We start from the raw sequence: 18,981 nt of genomic DNA on the forward strand, positions 1-18,981 counted from the left end.
TTCCATTGACCTTTGAGGAAAGAAAACCACCAGTGGATGGAAGTTGCAGATTTTGCCTCAGCATGCGGGACAATGATTATGGTGTATGTGTTCTTTCTTGAGATCTTAAGAAATCATAGGCAAACGGAACCCAAACGATGATGTGGTCAGAAGAGAACCTAAAAAATTACGTACAACTATATATTTTGGTACGGCTTTGCCTCATGTTTTTTCCTTAAAGGAAAAGTCAGTCTCCACATAATGATAATGAAACAAGGTGACAAAACTTAGTACTGGTGACCTATTCAGTTGCAAAATAATTCTCTTCACTTTCCTATTCACAAGGAATTCCATAAGGTAAAAATAATTTCCTTAAATTTGGTATTATCATGTTTCATGAAAAGTCCTTGGAAAAATCCCATTTGTGCATATGTTTTACACATCTTATTTTGAAATCCTTTGAGATTATAAGCAATTACATTAATGGCATTTTGTAGTCCAACCCCTCGTTTATAACATATAATTCCCCAGGACCCACGTGTCCAGATTCAAGAGCAGCTTGATAGAAAGGCTGATTTATTTTTGTTTTCTTCCTGGATCTGCTTTGAATATTCTTAAAAGAAGTGGGAAAATGCTGTGTTTAATATTCATATAGGATTTTCTTTTAAAAGTAGCTTCTCTCAAAAGCCTGTTGTTAAACAGGACTACCTAGAAGGGGTCAACTTGCAAAATCCTTCCTAAGTACTTGTTTTGGTTGTTTGATGGATAAGCTGAGAGAATCTAATCTTCAATGTGTATGTCATTAATAGAGATGTAAGAATCTCAATTTACTTTTTCTTTTTATTTTCTGTCACATCATAAGGGAAAGCTTTGCTAATGAAGTACCCAATGGTAATAACCCATTATATGCTAGAATCTCTCTTTATATCAGATGACATGCAAATGAACTGTTCTATTTCTGTGGAGAAAGAGAGACAAGGAGTGGTCTAGTTAATCATACTTGAGGGCTGCCATAGTTGTCTTCTGGGAAATATTATCATTATTCATTCTTATTTAAGGGTCCTTATCCTGTGCATAAGAAAATCTCCCATTCATTCCATTTGGGTTTGATGTTAATTACAGGGGCATTAATGGAAGCTTTCTAATAAGAAATGAATGTAGGATTAAATCAGAAAAAAAAAAGCAACCTTTGGGTGAATCAGGTCATCATAAAACCGTGCATGAGGAGCTGGCAGGTTGGAGGAACCTTAGAGGTGGTCAGTCTCCTTCTTGTTCAGATGTAGAAACTGAGGCCCTGAGAAGTGAACCAACTTAATCCAAGCCCTCAGCTGATGAGAGGCAGGCTTGAGATGATGAATGAGGGAGCCGGTTTCATCAGACAGCAATGTAGGAAAAAGATAATTCTGGGAATGTTTTTTTCCCAGAAAGGACAAGGCTCTGGCCCTTTTCTGCTGTTAACTAGTTCTGTGATTTTTGGCAAACGTTTTAACCTCTCTGGGTCTGTTTTCCTGAGTTTAAGGTGAGGGAATTAGACTAGATTTGTCCTCAAGAAAAGAGGAAATCTAACTCAGCTAGTCTAGAGTGTCAGTGTGTGAGCACTGGACTAAGTTCATTGGGACAAAGGTATTTCTAATATGTCATTTACATTTGGCTTCCAGAAACTGAGAGGAGCCAACCTTGGATCTCAAGTAAATTTAGCAGCAGTCTTTTTACCTGGCTTTCCCCTAGTCTGCGAAAAGACATTTTTCTTATCCCAGATAGTATCTTTTTTTTTTTTACCATTTCTTCATGTGAATTCTGGTTGACAACAAGTAATTGATAGTGTTGCTGGTAAAATGAGGTTTTTCCTTAATCTTCTGTGTCTTTTGAGAAATTAACTGATCATGCATCCACATCTACACAATTCCTAGTCACCTTGTCAGCATGTAATTAAGTCATTTTTCTTTTTCAATCAAGCATTTAGGTCTAAGGTAAATGGTTTTTTTTGAAAAATTATGTGCATTCTGGATCAGTATTTCTGGTCTGTTGAAGTTTAATGTGAACAAGTATAAATTTCTAGTATATAAATTGATCTTGTTTTTCTAAAGAAAATACATAAAATAAAGAAAATAATTTTTTGACTTATATGTTTGAATTACACTTAGTATGTAAAGGATTTTATTAGGTAAAAGGCATGTTTGTCATTTACCAAAATATTTTCACCCAAATTTATAATTATACACATAAGCAGGCATATATTAGACCAGCATCGCACTTCTCTTCTCTTTGGGCTCATGTTATCCCAAAGAAGTGTATGTGTTTTTGTCCGTTTTCCTTTTTTTATTTTTATACTTTTTCCTGGTTATATGTCATATATTCTTACTGTAGAAATGTTGGAAACTATAGAAGATTTTTAAAAAAGTTACTACCAGGAATGAATATTGTTATTTCCACTGTTGTTTTTATTTGTCAACACTATCACTTTAATAATAGACAATCTGTGAAATGGATTCAGTTTTCTTTAATACTTCAATAAAATAAAAGATAAAAATACTACACATGTAAATAGCTGTATAATTTGGTGAAATTGGATAAGCTCTAACATAATTTAAGTTTTTATTTCTTCAAAGACTACTTAGAAATCTCATAATAATGGCTTGCACATGTACTCAGGAAATAGAAATAATCTAAAGTGCAAACATATTTAATAACTTCTTCCAAATTCTAACATTGTGGTTTCTTGAAAGTTTTCGCATAATAGTCTTACTGCCAAATATTTTATCATACCTCTGTAAAATACGTTCAAATCATTAATTTTTCTGCAACAAAAAAAGTTGTCATTCAGCTTTCTAGTTGCAGTGATACCTTTGTGAAACCAGCCCTTCTTCCACCTTTTTAAACCAACTAACATATACAATAGGCCAAAATTTACATGGTAAAAATTAGCAAAGTAATTGTTAATTCTTGGACTAACTAGGCTTTTAGGGTCCCTTTAAATATGTTTATTTGTTTTTTGCTTGGGAGTTTAGAGCTAGTTTATTCTTCATTTCTTAAAGCTATTTATTTTAATAATAGACATATTTGGGACTAGAAAGCAAATTTAGAACAGTTTTGTTTTTATATGTGATGTCAGTTCTAAGAAAAATCGGTTTATTTCATCCAACTAGTTTTCCTTTACCTATACCAGAGTCCTCTGTTGGAGTGACCTTTGGAGTGACTAGTGTCTTGAGTGATGTAGTTAATGAGATCTAGTGACATCATGACCCTGACCCCTTCGAGGCCCTGGCTCCTCTCATCCATCTTCTTAACCCCACAGGCTGAGTCAGTGTATAGAATCAGGATTAAACAAGTGTGAATAAACAAGTTCAAGAGTTTCCTGTCATGGCTGCCAGTGCATGGCAGTAGCAAAGTAAGACACAGAGAACTTAATACTGAGAATGCTGTTTGTGCACCTCCATGAAGCCTGTTGGGGAAATCACTACTGTTTGTGGTCAGTGCGGTGCATCTAATCTTCTCAGTTTGCTCCATTCCTGGATAGTGATGGTGGCTGGCCTTTATAATCACATAGCTGTTGGCACATTAAATGAAAGGATGGCTGATCTATCAGTTACCCAATGTCACACGTTACTGAAGCTTTTATCTCATTAACTATGATTAATGTTTGTGTGGAATGGGCTTGTCATGTAACTGTTCATATTCAGCAATTTTGAATCCCTTAGCTTACTTGAATGGTGAAGGGTATTTCTCTTTTCAGAGGAGAGCTTTATCTTAGGAGCTGAGTGGCCTTATTCACAAATCGTTATTGCTGGGTGGCCTAATGACTATGTGATGCAGCTCTTCCTTGACTCTTTCCCCGATATTGATGTTCACTGTGTTACCTGTCATTGAACTTGGGAGGTCTTTATATGACTGCAGTCTAATGGAAACATATGAACAGTTTGGCTTTTACAGAAAAGAAGAGAAGAAATGCAGTAGAACTTTAAGGAAGCATTTTTCTGTTATTTCTTAGTCTAAAAGTTGCTTTCCTAATACGATTTCTACTTAAGTCTGTTTTCTTGAAGTGAGATGGAAAGGAGTAGAGATAAAGAATGCAGTTACTCTCTTGCCTACGGCTATAGTTCTTGCTTTATCTGTTCTACATTTGACAAGTCTTTCCTCTTAGCCCAGGGCACTATTTGATAAGTTGACCAGTCAGTGATTAAACATATTTATTTAGTTCAATGAGTCAGAGCTGTTGCGACACATAGAAAATTACTGATGGATTATCAATTTCAGCACCTCTGACATCTGGCCTCACTGTAGTCCATCATCTGAGGACTCATAACACGTTTGTTTGGACAATAACATGCTCAGCTACCTGTGTGATCACAGAGCTGGATATTGGAAATACTTTGTTCAGAATTAATAACAACAGAACAGAACAACAGAAGTTGCAGAAATGAAGAGTTCTCCATCTACACATGAGTATCTAAAAGGGTCCAATAGTTTATACTGTTTAAGGCTGGAATGAGAACTGATTTGTACTTCAAAATATGCTTTGCTAGGGCCGGCGCCGTGGCTTAGCGGCTAAGTGCGCGCGCTCCGCTGCCGTCGGCCCAGGTTCGGATCCCGGGCGTGCACTGACGCACCGCTTCTCCGGCCATGCTGAGGCCGCGTCCCACATACAGCAACTAGAAGGATGTGCAACTATGACATACAACTATCTACTGGGGCTTTGGGGGAAAAATAAATAAATAAAATTATAAAAAAAAAATATATATGCTTTGCTGATTTTGGTGATGTTTTCATAATTTCTCTAAGAAGTGCATATGGAATTGATGAAATAGATATTTGGAAATACTTTGGAAACAATATTGCATGTAAAAAGATTACTTGTGTCAAAATACTCCATTTAAAAATTTTAATGAATTAAAATAATGTTCTTAAGTTTTTGGCCTACTGAAGTTGTGAAATCACAAAACTAAAACCCCAACCCAAATACCTACTGTTCTCGTTCTTTTTCATTATAAACAAGATTTCAAACAGGATTTGTAAAAACCTCTCTTCTGTTTATTGTTACTGTTGAGTGGTTCTTTTATCTTAATGAATTCTAATAATGAAGAATGAGTTTTGTAGCAAATGCTAATCTAACATGAAAATATATTCTACTCCTCTGTCCATTTGACTAAAATTTATTCCAATACAATCTTTTCCACATCCCCATTTCAAGCTTCCATACAAAGTTTAAGAATAAGCTTGTCATTAGTTTTTCAAACAAGTATGATTCATATTAGCAGTTGGTTTTGAGGTATATTCCTGTCTTTTAAAAACTGGCCACACTTGTGGAGAAATCAATAGATCATGACAGATAATACACTTTAACTTTTATTTTGCCTTTACTCTCATTTGTAAATATTTCATGTGATTATCCTTATATTTTTATATTCCATGTGCCTAATGGCCTAGTTTACAGTGATCCTACATTTAATATTTATGTGTGCTGTCATAAAAATATTTGTAAAGGTGAAAATGATTTTTAATCTTCAAAGGGCTCATTTTCACACATTCTCTTGAATCTCCAAACTGATAGGAACTTAGAAATATTACCTTTGTTCACAAAATAAAGATTGAGCTCATTGACATTACAGTTTACATTTATTCACTAAATCCACACCAGAGCTCTTTGCTATAAAATTGTCAGGCCCTTTGGAATGTCCAGCTTTTTACAATGTGAGATAACTTGACAATATTACAGGTCATAATAGGTGATTATTTATTACTAAAGACTTCCTGATTTGTCTTAAAATTAAGTGAGGTTTCTTCTATAATTCTGTGGAAATTATAGAAGTAGTTGACCATAGCATTTAATCAGCCCATTTCTCCTTAGACCTCTGAGTTGGCTTGGAAGATTCTTGAAGGAATCCTAGTTATGGGATCTTTTTGGAATCTAGATGTGTGGATTGGAAAAACTGTCATGATTATTCAGATAAGGCACAGTTAAAAATGAGAGAGGTCAGATTAGGATGCCTGAATTTGATTTGAAGAATTGTTTTGAGCAGTCATAGGGAAGCCATTGTAATGTTTTCCTTAAAGACCAACCCCTCCAAATATCAAAACATTCCACATCTGTCATTTGTTTTAAGTCCTTAAATGTGATGCCCACCACATAATACTTCTTCAGCTATATTACACTGTACTTTTAAAATTGGGGATGCTCACTAGGTGATCCATATTTTGATTAATTGTTAAATGCCTAAGTTTTCCTTTCCCTTTCATGCTGTACCACCTGAAATAATATAAATTTTTTCATTTGCAGTTTCTGACATATAAGCTCTATTTAGGTTGGCAGGAGCAGGTCAACAGATATTTCCATATAAAATGAGCAAGCAACAACGGGAAAGTGATACACATTATTTTGGAACGAAGTTCAATCCATTACATGAAAACTTGTGATTCCATCAAAATGAATCAAATTAGATTGAAATATTCATTAATGTGAGTTCTGTGTCAAAGTTTCTTTGGATAAAGGAGCACTCCTATGTTAGATTGCTAAGTGCTTTCACGTAGAGACTGAGACTGAGAAATTAAGCAAAGAAGTGCATGTGAAAGTGCTTTATAAACTATAAAGAGCTCTAATAATGTGAAGTATGTTATCTTGTGTGCGTTTGTTGGAACAGAGATAGTAAGGGAGAGAATACGCAGCGATCCACTCTTAGAGGCTTCTCTGCCGACAGCCTAAGACTTATGGTTTTACAGAATTCATATTGACATGTAATGATTTTTCATGCAAGGACATTAACATTGGCCAATTTCATGTACTAAAATGTAATGCAAGAAGATGCTCAGAACCACAGTTTTAAAATGCTGCCTTCTGCATTGCCCTTGTAAGCATTTGAATCAGTAATTTGGAACACCTTTCATCCTGGACTGTTTTTTTTCACAAACTCTAAGGATCAATGATTTTTTTCACTTCTTTTATATTATTAGATTAGTGCTTTGCATCATCAACAACCTTGATTTCTGCATTTAAATTCCATTTTTTTAAGCATTGTGATGAACAATTATGGTAACAAGTAGATGAAGGAATTATTATTTTTAACTTGTCACATGCATTGGTATTTATTCTAATGTGCCCAGCATACACATTTCTTGCAAAAATGTGCAGGATATTTTGGGAAGATACAGAAAAGAACTAAGTCAATGATGTTGATACAGCAATCTAATAACTTTACTTTGGTGAACTAAAAGGACCTAAAAGGATATAGGCACTGGAGGAATTTGGCAAATTATAAACCTTCTTAAATGTATGCTGAAGGGATTCAAACTAAATTATATTATGCCTCTGATCTGGGTTGATTCATATTGTAATTACTGCTCAAAAAACTGATGATATGTTCATATTAAATTGATGGTTGTAAGTTGATAATAAAATTTTAAATGTAGAGTAGCTACACAAAATATAGAAGAAAAGTTTGCCTTTATTCTGTGAATTTAAGATTAGGCTGGCACAATTATGATTTCCTGCAGTTACAAAGATAGAACTCAATGGCGTTGCTAGAATTGTGGTGAAACCAGTTGGCTTTGAAAAAAACCAGACTTTGCCAGCTAAGTATATTGCCCTCCTCTGTATTCAGAATAGTGTACATTTCAGCTAAGTCTAAATATAGACTTAAAAAAATAATAACTAAGAAAAAGCAATTGAACAATTTTTACGCTGAGTTGAACGGGCAAGTTGACACTTGCACATTGGTTCTACCTATAGCCGGCTTGTTCGGCACACTTCTTACACTTACTTAGGAACCCTAAAGAATTTCTTATTAATCAGTGTTTGGACAGATTAATAGGGGAGACAATGCAGATGTTTAGTATTATTATGCCAACGAGAATATATCTCAGGTTTTGGTATTGTTTTTGAATTCTTTTAAAATTTTTTGATACTCTGTCAGCACAACAGCTTGACTAATATCCATTTCACTGTCTATATGTATAAGTCCTTCATTGGTTGAAATTGAGTAAAAATGGAACATTCTGGTTTAAATATTTTCCAGCTAACTCAGTTAAACCAGATTTCTTTGGTTGGTTTTGTTTAGGCTGCAATTTGTTGTTGTTAGTGCCGTGGAGTCGATTCCAACTCCTAGTGACCTTGTGGACAGCAGAGTGGAACCCTGCCCAGTCTTTTTACACCATCCTCTCACCTTCCAGCACTGTATCAGAAAATGCTCCGCTATATTCATAGGGTTTTCATGGCCAGTTTTTTCAGAAGTGGGTGGCCAGGTCCTTCTTCCTAGTCTGTCTTAGTCTGGAAGCTCTGCTGAAACCTGTCCACCGTGGGTAACCCTGCTGGTATTGGAAATACCAGTGGCATAGCTTTCAGCATCACAGCCACGTGCAGCCAGCACAATGTGACAACTGACAGATGCGTGGGGTAGTTCCCTGACCGGGAAATGAATCCCCACCATGTTGGTGAGAGCACAAAATCTTAACCACTAGACCACCAGGACTGGCCTAAGCCACAATGCTGTGTTGGAAATCGTTCTCAAAAATTTTATTTTACATTATGTATTAGTTGGAATTTCTTGGGTGATTAAGGTCTAATCAGGATAATAATTGTAAGCATTAGTTCTCTTTATATTAAAATCTTGAATATACTGTGGTACTCCACAGTGAAAAATTCAGCCTTTCTTTCACATAAGTTGAATAATAATTATATTCTGGAAACTTTTCATACACCGTTTCATCTTCACTTCAAGCCACTGATGTTTAGGATATTCTATTCTTTTTTTCTTTATGAGGAATTATATGGCAAGTTGGACAGAAACCCTGCCCAAAGCCGTACAGCTAGTCAGAAGGGATTTTGGAATTCCTATGTGTCAGTTCAATGATCTGGATTTCTTTCCACTTAAAACAGTATCTAGGCTATTTGATCTAAGGCAGAATCTTTGGATTGATCTCTTAGTGAGTATGAAGTGTAGTGAGCAGTTCTGATTTCATGAGAGTTCAGGGTCTTGTTTTATTGAGGTATAGCTTTTGTTCTATGCAGACGACATGGGTGACTGTTCACAACACTGGGGTGTGTGTGAGTGTGTGTGTGTGTGTGTGTGTTTATATGTGGGAAGAGAGAGCAAAAGGATATTCAATGTTAATCTGCTCTCCAGCTATACAAGTGTGGGCTCTGCTTTGTGGTCACAAACATAGGCACTCTGATTTTAAATTGCGTATTTGTGCGGCTTGCCACCTCAGGCAGTAGATGTATATTGGTGGTCGTCCGTACAGATGTGTAAAGGAGTAAGCATTGTCTAGGCAAAGAGTTGAGGTTATAATTTAGTTTCCACTGCCCTTTTCCTTTTGTGTGGCCTAAAGTAGTTAACATGTAAATTCTTCACTAGCTTTCATATTCAGAGAATATGTAGACATCCACAAAGTTAGGTAATTTTAACTTGGATTATTACTACACTATTACTAAACTCATAGAGAATGGTCACTCAAAGGCTGAAGTCCAGTCAAATACCTTTTTTATGGTGATGACAACATAAAAAATGAACCTATGATGCTTCACTCAAAGCTTCCTTCTCAGATCTATTCCACATGTGGCGTTGTGGTAATATTGTGAGCAGTGAAGTATTAAAACAGTTTTGTCTTGTGTTCTTTCATTCTGACAGGCCAATGACATAATGTTGACAAGCCATGTCTGATAGATTCAAAATTAAAAGTAAATGCCCTGCCTTTTTTTCAAGCTCGCGCCTAATGGCCTTAGAGCCAATGTGCTATTTCACTGCTTCCAACATATAGTCTTCCATAGTAAGTTTGAGAACAGCCTGTGAGGGTCTTTTCTCAGGCTGCAAAGGATGGATTGACCAAAACCATATTACCTTGTTATTAAAGGAGAAGAATGGAGACTAATCAGCAATAAAAGCAAAGGCTAATTCAGGAGCTGAATTCTTAAAAGCTGATAAAGATTTATCATTTAATATTTTCACAATAAAGTTAACCAGTTGATTTTCATAAGCATATATGGAGCAAAAGCATTTAGAAAACTAAAAGTATAAATTTAAAATACTCTGTGAATGCCTTTTTAGTTCTATGCTCTGTTATACAGTTCCAGTAAGGAAGAGGATAAGCAGTGTATGGAACCAAGACTTTAAATGTCTTCCAGGCAAGTTTTCTCTGCTGCAGGTTTTCCGTGGAATCAAGTTTTGCTTCTCTGGCTATATAATTCACGATGATTTGTTCGGCCATAGCTTTTACAAAGACATAAGAAAAGAACTTAGAGAGTTTGGAAAATAATTGAGGTTGATTTTTAGAAAAATTGGCAAATATTTTGTTTATTTATTTAATCACTGAAGTACTTACTAGAATTTATTATGAATTTAGCCTGTGTTAGTGTATATAGGATGTGGTCCTTGCTTTTTGATTACCTATATACTAATTGGAAAAATTAGACATACACATATGAAACTGTTGACAATTCTAGATAATGGGCAAGAAAGTAATAAACATAAGTAATGCCATAGGACAGCAGCTTTAATATATATACATATAAACACATGTATGTGCGCGCATATGTGTGTGTGAAACATTTTAAAAAGCACTTTCTTGGAACAAAGTCTTAATGGAAATCCCAGTGTCCAGAGTCCAGGTTGGATAAAAGCAGAGTTTGTTTATGCCTTCCTTTCTTGAATCTTCAGAGTTCAAATGGTTAAAAATCATTTCATAGGATACGAGGGAGGCCTGAGCCAAATGTAGGCTATGGGCTAGAGAAGTTGAAGCCTTCTTTGTTGGGGAGATGTGTTTTGAACTGAACAAAATCTGAAAAATTGGAAGAGAGGAAAATGAGGCATATCAGAAGGGAAGAACGTTGCAAAGGCAGAAACTTTGAGCCAGGAAGGAACAGTGTTTTTTGAAGGGCTCTAAGAAGACCAGCCTGGCAGGAGTGAAGTTTATAATGTTGATTTATGATGGGCCTAGGATTTCTGAGGTTTCCTAAGTTAACAGGAACCACAATGCCAGGCAGAGATTGTTTGGAAAATCCACGTGGCAATATGAATACATTTAGGACACCACTGAAAATGGACATGACACAATGAAATCAGTGTTATATGAGGTAACATTTGGTGCAGTTGTGGGAGTGGGTTCCTATGCAAAATAAAATCAAGGTAGGAGAAGAAACTGGAAATGTTTGCTCAATTCTTGTGTTCACGTTTGGTAAAAGGAATACTGACTTTGGGAATAATAATGCAGTCATCTATATTTTTGTGCCATTTATTAGTCATAAAGTGTTCATCCCAGTAGACATCTTATTTAGGCAAGCGTTTTTAGTTCCAATTAAAAGTAGCAAATTGATTTATTCATTATAATTGCTTCCAAGGACTTACCTTTTATCCTTCCTCCCTCCCTTTGCCTTTTCTCTCTTCTTTTTTTCTATCTTTATTCTCTTTCTTTCCTTTTTTCCTTCCTTTCTCCTTTCTGTATCTCTTTCTGCCATACAGGATACCAGCCTTTTAATTATTATAAATATTAAACTGTAATATAATAAGATTATATCCTCACGATATGGGAATATCAGGGTTGAAAAGGAGAGAATCTAGGCACTTTTCAAATATGTAGTTTAAATAATGACAGGTACCTGCTTTTGATCATTTTCCAGGTAGTGTTTAAATGCAATCTTTATTTGCTATGAAACCTGGAATTATAATAAAATTTAGGCCAGATATCCACACTTAGTGGAAAAACCATGTTACTATACCAGCTGTGGTCTGCCTGCACAATCTCACAGTCAAGGTCACGTGAGTATTTCTGGATTTCTACCTCTCAGAGTGCTGTTTAGGTAAATCCAGATGGTGATACTGAAGGAATAGATTTGCCTTTGAAGCGTAAATCACTGCAACTTTAAACTTTTCCAGGGACTTGAATAGTCTATTGGTGTTGGTTTTGTTAGTTACTTTGCATTTCATCGAGATATGATGCTGTTGTTTTAATATGTGAATATTAATTCTGCTAAATTTGGGGCTCTAGGCCACTACTACTTGCTTTGCTTATAGGCATTCACTACTCTCTCTTCTTAACAAAGAAAAGTTTGAGAAGTGACAGAAAACAGATACTGTCCAAGCAGCTCATGGAGGCTCATGTCAATATATTGATCAAAGGTGTGATGTGAATGAATGTTAACCTTTTGTCACAAGGAAATATGAAAAAAATGTTTTGGATATAGAAAAAGTTTTCTTCCCTATAACTATACTCTTTTTCTGAATATATGTATTTGTCCGTTATTTAATATATAACAGTTTTTATGATGTTTTCCTGATGTGTAAATTGTTTAACAGCTGATTTTACAGAGTGCAGTTGTTGGGAGTCAACATCATAGAATAAAATGTACAGAACTGTGATAAAAATATGCCTACCTTTAGTTCATTTCTGCTTCTGAAGAACTACCAGTTGTTTGGCTTATGTAATTAAAGGAAAACATGTTAGCAAAGTCTACAGCCTACAAATTCAAAACAGGTTATTATTATTTATTCCGCTCCCAGTGATTGCACACATTTGACCCTAAATGACAAAGTAAATGAAAGCCCTTTTTCAAAGTAATACAATCAGTTCAAAAAATATTGTGCTAATAAAGTTATACATTCTAATTGAAAGATTGATGGCAATCCATTTAGTTGTTACTAGGTTATTTGTGACAGACAGATGCAGAGTAACCTTATTACAGTCAGAATTGTGATGACTTGTAGCTGAAGAGAAGAATAAAGCTTTAAACCATTGTCACAGTCCATTTCCAAAATGTATTCAGAAGATGATTTAAAAGAAAATATACGGCCATTAAATATAAGTTTGAATTGGTTACCTAGCAGTGTTATTATAGAAGCAATGAAGTAATCATCTGTTTGATCCATAATTGGCCTACTTAAAATTCACAAATCAGATTTACGGATTCCAATTTATGTAAGAGAAATTCAGTAGCAAACACTGGATTAAAAAGATTATCCCTTGTGGTTTGGTATTTCCAGTTCATATTTTTAGTTGTTTTCTTCTTGATCGTTAAGTCTAGATCAGTTTATTTTAGACATTTCTGCCCACAATCACCAGTTCGTGATAAATTATTCAGCACTTTTCATTTGTATGTTTCTTAGTAGTTTAACGTCAGGCTTTCAGCACAAGTTCTCAAGGGAATTTTATCAACATTTTAAAGTTATGTGGTTGAGAGAAAAAAGGAATATGGATGCACAATAATTATTTTTTTCCCTCATGAATGATGTTGAAATCTTGGTGGGATATATTTCCTGTACATTTGATTTTGAAACTTCTTTTTCTTGATTAATTAATAATAATGTAGAAATTTTAACCTAAAGAAAGCTCTGTTTTCCCACAATCTTCCTATGACGATATCTGGATATATCTTTACAATTTCTTACATTCAGAACTATCCTCATAGATGTCCTTTTTGTTTCAAGTATAATAATCCAGTGCTATGTCTCTCACATAAAACCCATTTCACTTCATCGCTTCTCATTTCTGGTACAATCTCGTGCACAGTTGTCCTTGCTTCTCTCATATCTCAGCATTTACACTTTCTCTTACTCTTCTGCACCCTGAACTTTTTCTCGTGCTCCTTACAATCACCGCCTCGGCTTGTCTTTCATCATGGATTCTAAAATGCCCTTGTATTGACAGAAATACTCTTTACAAGAAGACTATTACAAACTTGATTTAAGGTTGACCCTAATTTTTTGAAAAAATGCATCTAGGAAAAGAAAATTTTCATTGTGTGGATAAGTCAATTAAATATGTGTTGGATATCTCTTATCTGCTAATAAATATAACATGGCGTCCTTTTTAAGATAGTGTCTCCACATAAAGTTGGACATAAAGGTAGTGTCTCCACATAAAGTTGATATTTTGTCTGTCCTAAGAAATGAATTAAAAGAAAGTTTAGGGCCGGCCCCGTGGCTTAGCGGTTAAGTGCGCGTGCTCCGCTACTGGAGGCCCGGGTTCGGATCCCGGGCGCGCACTGAAGCACCGCTTCTCCGGCCATGCTGAGGCCACGTCCCACATACAGCAACTAGAAGGATGTGCAACTATGACATACACCTATCTACTGGGGCTTTGGGGGGAAAAAAAAAAAAGGAGGAGGATTGGCAATAGGTGTTAGCTCAGAGCCGGTCTTCCTCAGCAAAAAGGGGAGGATTAGCATGATGTTAGCTCAGGGCTGATCTTCCTCACAAAAAAAAAAAAAAAAGAAAGAAAGTTTAGGGTGGTGCTCCTTCTTAGGAGGTTTCATCAGTTAAGGCTAAATTTTGATTTGTCCAAGCAAGAGAATTAAAAGTATAGATATTATAGTGAAATCCTAACCAGAACACCAGTCAGTTGAGATTGTGTCATTGAGGTGAGAGGCCAAGGGTGAAGTGGGAACTAAGGACCTTCCTTCCAATCCTAGTTATAGATCACTTACCATAGATTACCTGGTAGGTATATGACCTCAGGCAAATTACTTATCTTCCTAGTCTTAGTTTTTTTCACCTATAAAGTTGGATGATGATTCTAACCTTATAAGGTTATTATGACACTTATATATATAATTTTATAGTTATACAAGATTGATTCATTTATGAGTCATAGTTTGGAAATGTTTCAAAAATTATACATACTTTTCATTCATTAAGCAAATGATTTTAGAGTGCCTACTGTGTGCCAGGTTCAGCTTAGGTGTTAGGCATATGTCAATGAATAACCAGAAAAAAGTCATTACCTCATGGAGCTTATAGTCTCAGTGCTTAATATTCAGTGCAGAAATTTAAAAAATATCTAAATGTAAATATACGAAAATAAAATTACCCAGAGGTTGCTGTTAATGATTTGTGGATGACTATATTTTTTTGCATGTTTGTATGTGTACATGTGTTTTTCATATTTTTCAGATTACCATTGTAGCCTATGTCTTCTTGCTTATTTGTATTTCTGAAATATTTTCTCATATCATGTTCTTCTTCACCATGGTGTTTAATGGTGCACATTGCATTCCATGTTGTATGCTAATTTTCTTATTCTTTATCATTGGATATTTAAGTTGTTTCCAGTTTTTTAGGATTATATATGAATATATGAACTATGAAGAACATGCTATAATGAAAATCCTTGTGTGCATCCTTGATTATTTCTCTCAGATTCATTTATGTAGAATTGCTGAGTCATTGGGTATAGATATTTTTTAAAGTTTTGTAAGTTTCTTCAGTAAGCCTGTTTCAATGTAAACATCCATCAATAATGCCCGAGGGTACAGGTTTATTCATACCTTTCCTTTAGGACATTTTCCTTTGCCAATAGGATAGATGAAAGTGTTTCTCATAATAATTTTACATTTTATTTCTAATGAGGCTAACACTTTTGTAATATGAATCTTGGCTTATTTTTTCTCCTTTTGTGAATTGCCTCTTCAAGTTGTTTAAGTGTTTTTCCCATGGAGTGCTCTTTTTATCGATACTGGAGAGCTCGTTATATGTGAAGTGCATCATCCTCTTTTCACATTCCTGTGTGTGTGTGCATACATAAAGTTTTCCATTTTTATATAGAAAAACTATCAAAGTAATTTCCATGATTTCCTAGGGATTATTTCACATTCGATACATACATTATTTCCCATCATCCTTTTACTAATCTATTATATTGACGACATTAATATAACGTTGCTTAGGTGTAAACTTCTTATGTTAACTAGTTACAGAGTTAGATTTTTTTCTCGAGTCTCTTAATTGGTTTCACCTTTGATATATATTATTGGAGAAGTTTTAGACACTGCTAGCAAAAAGAGAAAATGACATTAAAGAGACTGAGATGTATTCTACATGGGTGTCATTTCTATTGGTTTGGTGGAACCCTAGACCTACACTGAGTCTTTGGATGAAAGATATACCACCCCCACACACACATACCTTTCCCCCTGAGGTAGGCTGGAAGTATCTGAATTTTCTCTCTTATTTTTCATATTTTGGAGAAGGTGGCCAAAAGGCTAAATATAGATAGGCTCTTTTAGCCCTCACAGTGTTTTGCTATTGTTGTGTTATAATTGCATTTATACTTTTAGATGAGTCTTGTTCTCTCCAGATCTCCATGTGCCTTACAAACCAGATTTACCCACACCTTGAATGCTTTACTCACATAGATTACTTTGCTGGACTCAGTGGGCATGTAAGTTTAAGAAAACTGCATTAGTGGCTAAAGACTGCTAACAAAAAAAGTCAATGGCCAAGAGATTTAAAGTCTGGTGCTTCAGGATCTATTAAAACCATCAATAACATAAGGGGAAATATACAATCTTTGGGATCCCTAAATAAGAAAAGTAAATTGTTGATAAGCTCTAAGCTCAATGATGGCAGAACTATATATTTCTTTTTTTTTTTTTTTTTTCAGATAAGTATCTCATTATACGACATTTTTATTTAGGAATTAGAACACCAAAGATTGACTTAAAAGGAAGTCAATCTAATATTTTTTTTTTTTTTAATTTTTTGTTTATTGCGGTAACGTTGGTTTATAACATTGTAAAAATTTCAGGTGTACATCATTGTACTTCTATTTCTGCATGGACTACATCATGTTCACCACCAAAATACTAATTACAACCCATCACCACACACATGTACCGAATTATCCCTTTCACCCTCCTCCCTCCCCCCTTCCCCTCTGGTAACCACCAATCCAATCTCTGTCCCTATGTGTTTGTTTATTGTTATTATCATCTACTACTTAATGAAGGAAATCATACGGTATTTGACCTTCTCCCTCTGACTTATTTCACTTTGCATTATACCCTCAATGTCCATCCATGTTGTCACAAATGGCTGGATTTCGTCGTTTCTTATGGCTGAGTAGTATTCCATTGTGTATATATACCACAGCTTCTTTATCCATTCGTCCCTTGATGGGCACTTAGGTTGCTTCCAAGTCTTGGCTATCGTGAATAAGGCTGCAATGAACACAGGGGTGCATGTACCCTTACAAATTGGTGTTTTCAAGTTCTTTGGATAAATACCCAGCAGTGGAATAGCTGGATCATATGGTAGTTCTATCCTTGCTTTTTTGAGGAATCTCCATACTGTTTTCCATAGTGGCTGCACCAGTTTGCACTCCCACCAGCAGTGTATGAGAGTTCCCTTCTCTCCACATCCTCTCCAACACATGTTGTTTCCTGTCTTGTTAATTATAGCCATTCTGACGGGCGTGAGGTGATATCTCATTGTAGTTTTGATTTGCATTTCCCTGATAGTTAGTGATTTTGAACATCTTTTCATGTGTCTGTTGGCCATCTGTATATCTTCTTTGGAGAAATGTCTGTTCAGGTCTTTTGCCCATTTTTAATTGGGTTGGTAGTTTTTGTTGTTGAGATGCATGAGTTCTTTATATATTTTGGAGATTAAGCCCTTATCAGATGTATGGTTTGCAAATATCTTCTCCCAATTGTTAGGTTGTCTTTTCGTTTTGTTGATGGTTTCCTTTGCTGTGCAGAAGCTTTTTAGTTTGATGTAGTCCCATTTGTTTATTTTTTCTATTGTTTCTCTTGCCTGGTCAGATGTGGTGTTTGAAAAGATGTTGCTAAGACCGATGTCGAAGAAGCGTACTGCCTATGTTTTCTTCTAGAACTTTCACAGTTTCAGGTCTTACATTCAAGTCTTTAATCCATTTGGAGTTAATTTTTGTGTATGGTGTAAGGTAAGGGTCTACTTTCATTTTTTTGCATATGGCTATCCAGTTGTCCCAACACCATTTGTTGAAGAGACTTTCTTTTCCCCAATCTATGTTCTTGGCTCCTTTGTCAAAGATTAGCTGTCCATAGATGTGTGGGTTTATTTCGGGGCTTTCGATTCTATTCCATTGATCTGTGTGTCTGTTTTTGTGCCAGTACCATGCTGTTTTGGTTACTATAGCTTTGTAGTATATTTTGAAATCAGGGAGTGTGATACCTCCAGCTTTGTTCTTTTTTCTCAGGATTCCTTTAGCTATTCGGGGTCTTCTGCTGTTCCATATAAATTTTAGGATTCTTTGTTCTATTTCTGTGAAAAATGTTGTTGGAACTTTGATAGGGATTGCATTGAATCTATAGATGGCTTTAGGAAGTATGGACATCTTAACTATGTTAATTCTTCCAATCCAAGAGCACGGAATATCTTTCCATTTCTTTGTGTCTTCTTCAATTTCTTTCAGAAATGTTTTATAGTTTTCGGTGTACAGCTCTTTCACCTCTTTGGTTAAGTTTATTCCTAGGTATTTTATTCTTTTTGTTGCAATTGTAAATGGGATGGTATTCTTAATTTCTCTTTCTGCTACTTCGTTGTTGGTGTACAGAAATGCAACTGATTTTTGTATGTTGATTTTGTATCCTGCAACTTTACCATATTTGTTTATTACTTCTAAAAGTTTTCTGGTGGATTCTTTAGGGTTTTCTATATATAAAATCATGTCATCTGCAAATAGTGACAGTTTCACTTCTTCCTTTCCAATTTGGATCCCTTTTATTTCTTTCTCTTGCCTGATTGCTCTGGCTAGGACTTCCAATACTATGTTAAATAGGAGTGGTGACAGTGGGCATCCTTCTCTGGTTCCTGTTCTTAGAGGGATAGCTTTCAGTTTTTCACCATTGAGGATGATATTAGCTGTTGGTTTCTCATATATGGTCTTTATTATGTTGAGATACTTTCCTTCTATACCCATTTTATTCAGAGTTTTTATCATAAATGGATGCTGGATCTTGTCAAATGCTTTCTCTGCGTCTATTGAGATGATCATGTGATTTTTGTTCTTCATTTTATTAATGTGGTGTATTACGTTGATTGATTTGCGAATGTTAAACCATCCCTGCATACCTGGAATAAATCCCACTTGATCATGGTGTATAATCTTTTTAACGTATTGTTGTATGCGATTTGCTAGTATTTTGTTGAGAATTTTCGCATCGATGTTCATCAGTGATATTGGCCTGTAATTTCCTTTTTTTGTGTTGTCCTTGTCTGGTTTTGGTATCAGGGTAATGTCGGCTTCGTAGAATGAGTTAGGGAG

General features: G+C 35.3%; 1 protein-coding gene across 6 annotated transcripts in view; it reads left to right on the plus strand.

Moving 5' to 3' along the window:
• ROBO2 (roundabout guidance receptor 2) overlaps nt 1–18,981 on the plus strand; it is a 593,028-nt gene that overhangs the window by 73,425 nt on the left and 500,622 nt on the right. The window lies entirely within an intron of this gene.

This window comes from Ceratotherium simum, chromosome 27 (genome assembly GCF_057802395.1).
Source record: "Ceratotherium simum simum isolate JZ-2026a chromosome 27, ASM5780239v1, whole genome shotgun sequence".
Lineage (NCBI taxonomy): Eukaryota > Metazoa > Chordata > Mammalia > Perissodactyla > Rhinocerotidae > Ceratotherium > Ceratotherium simum.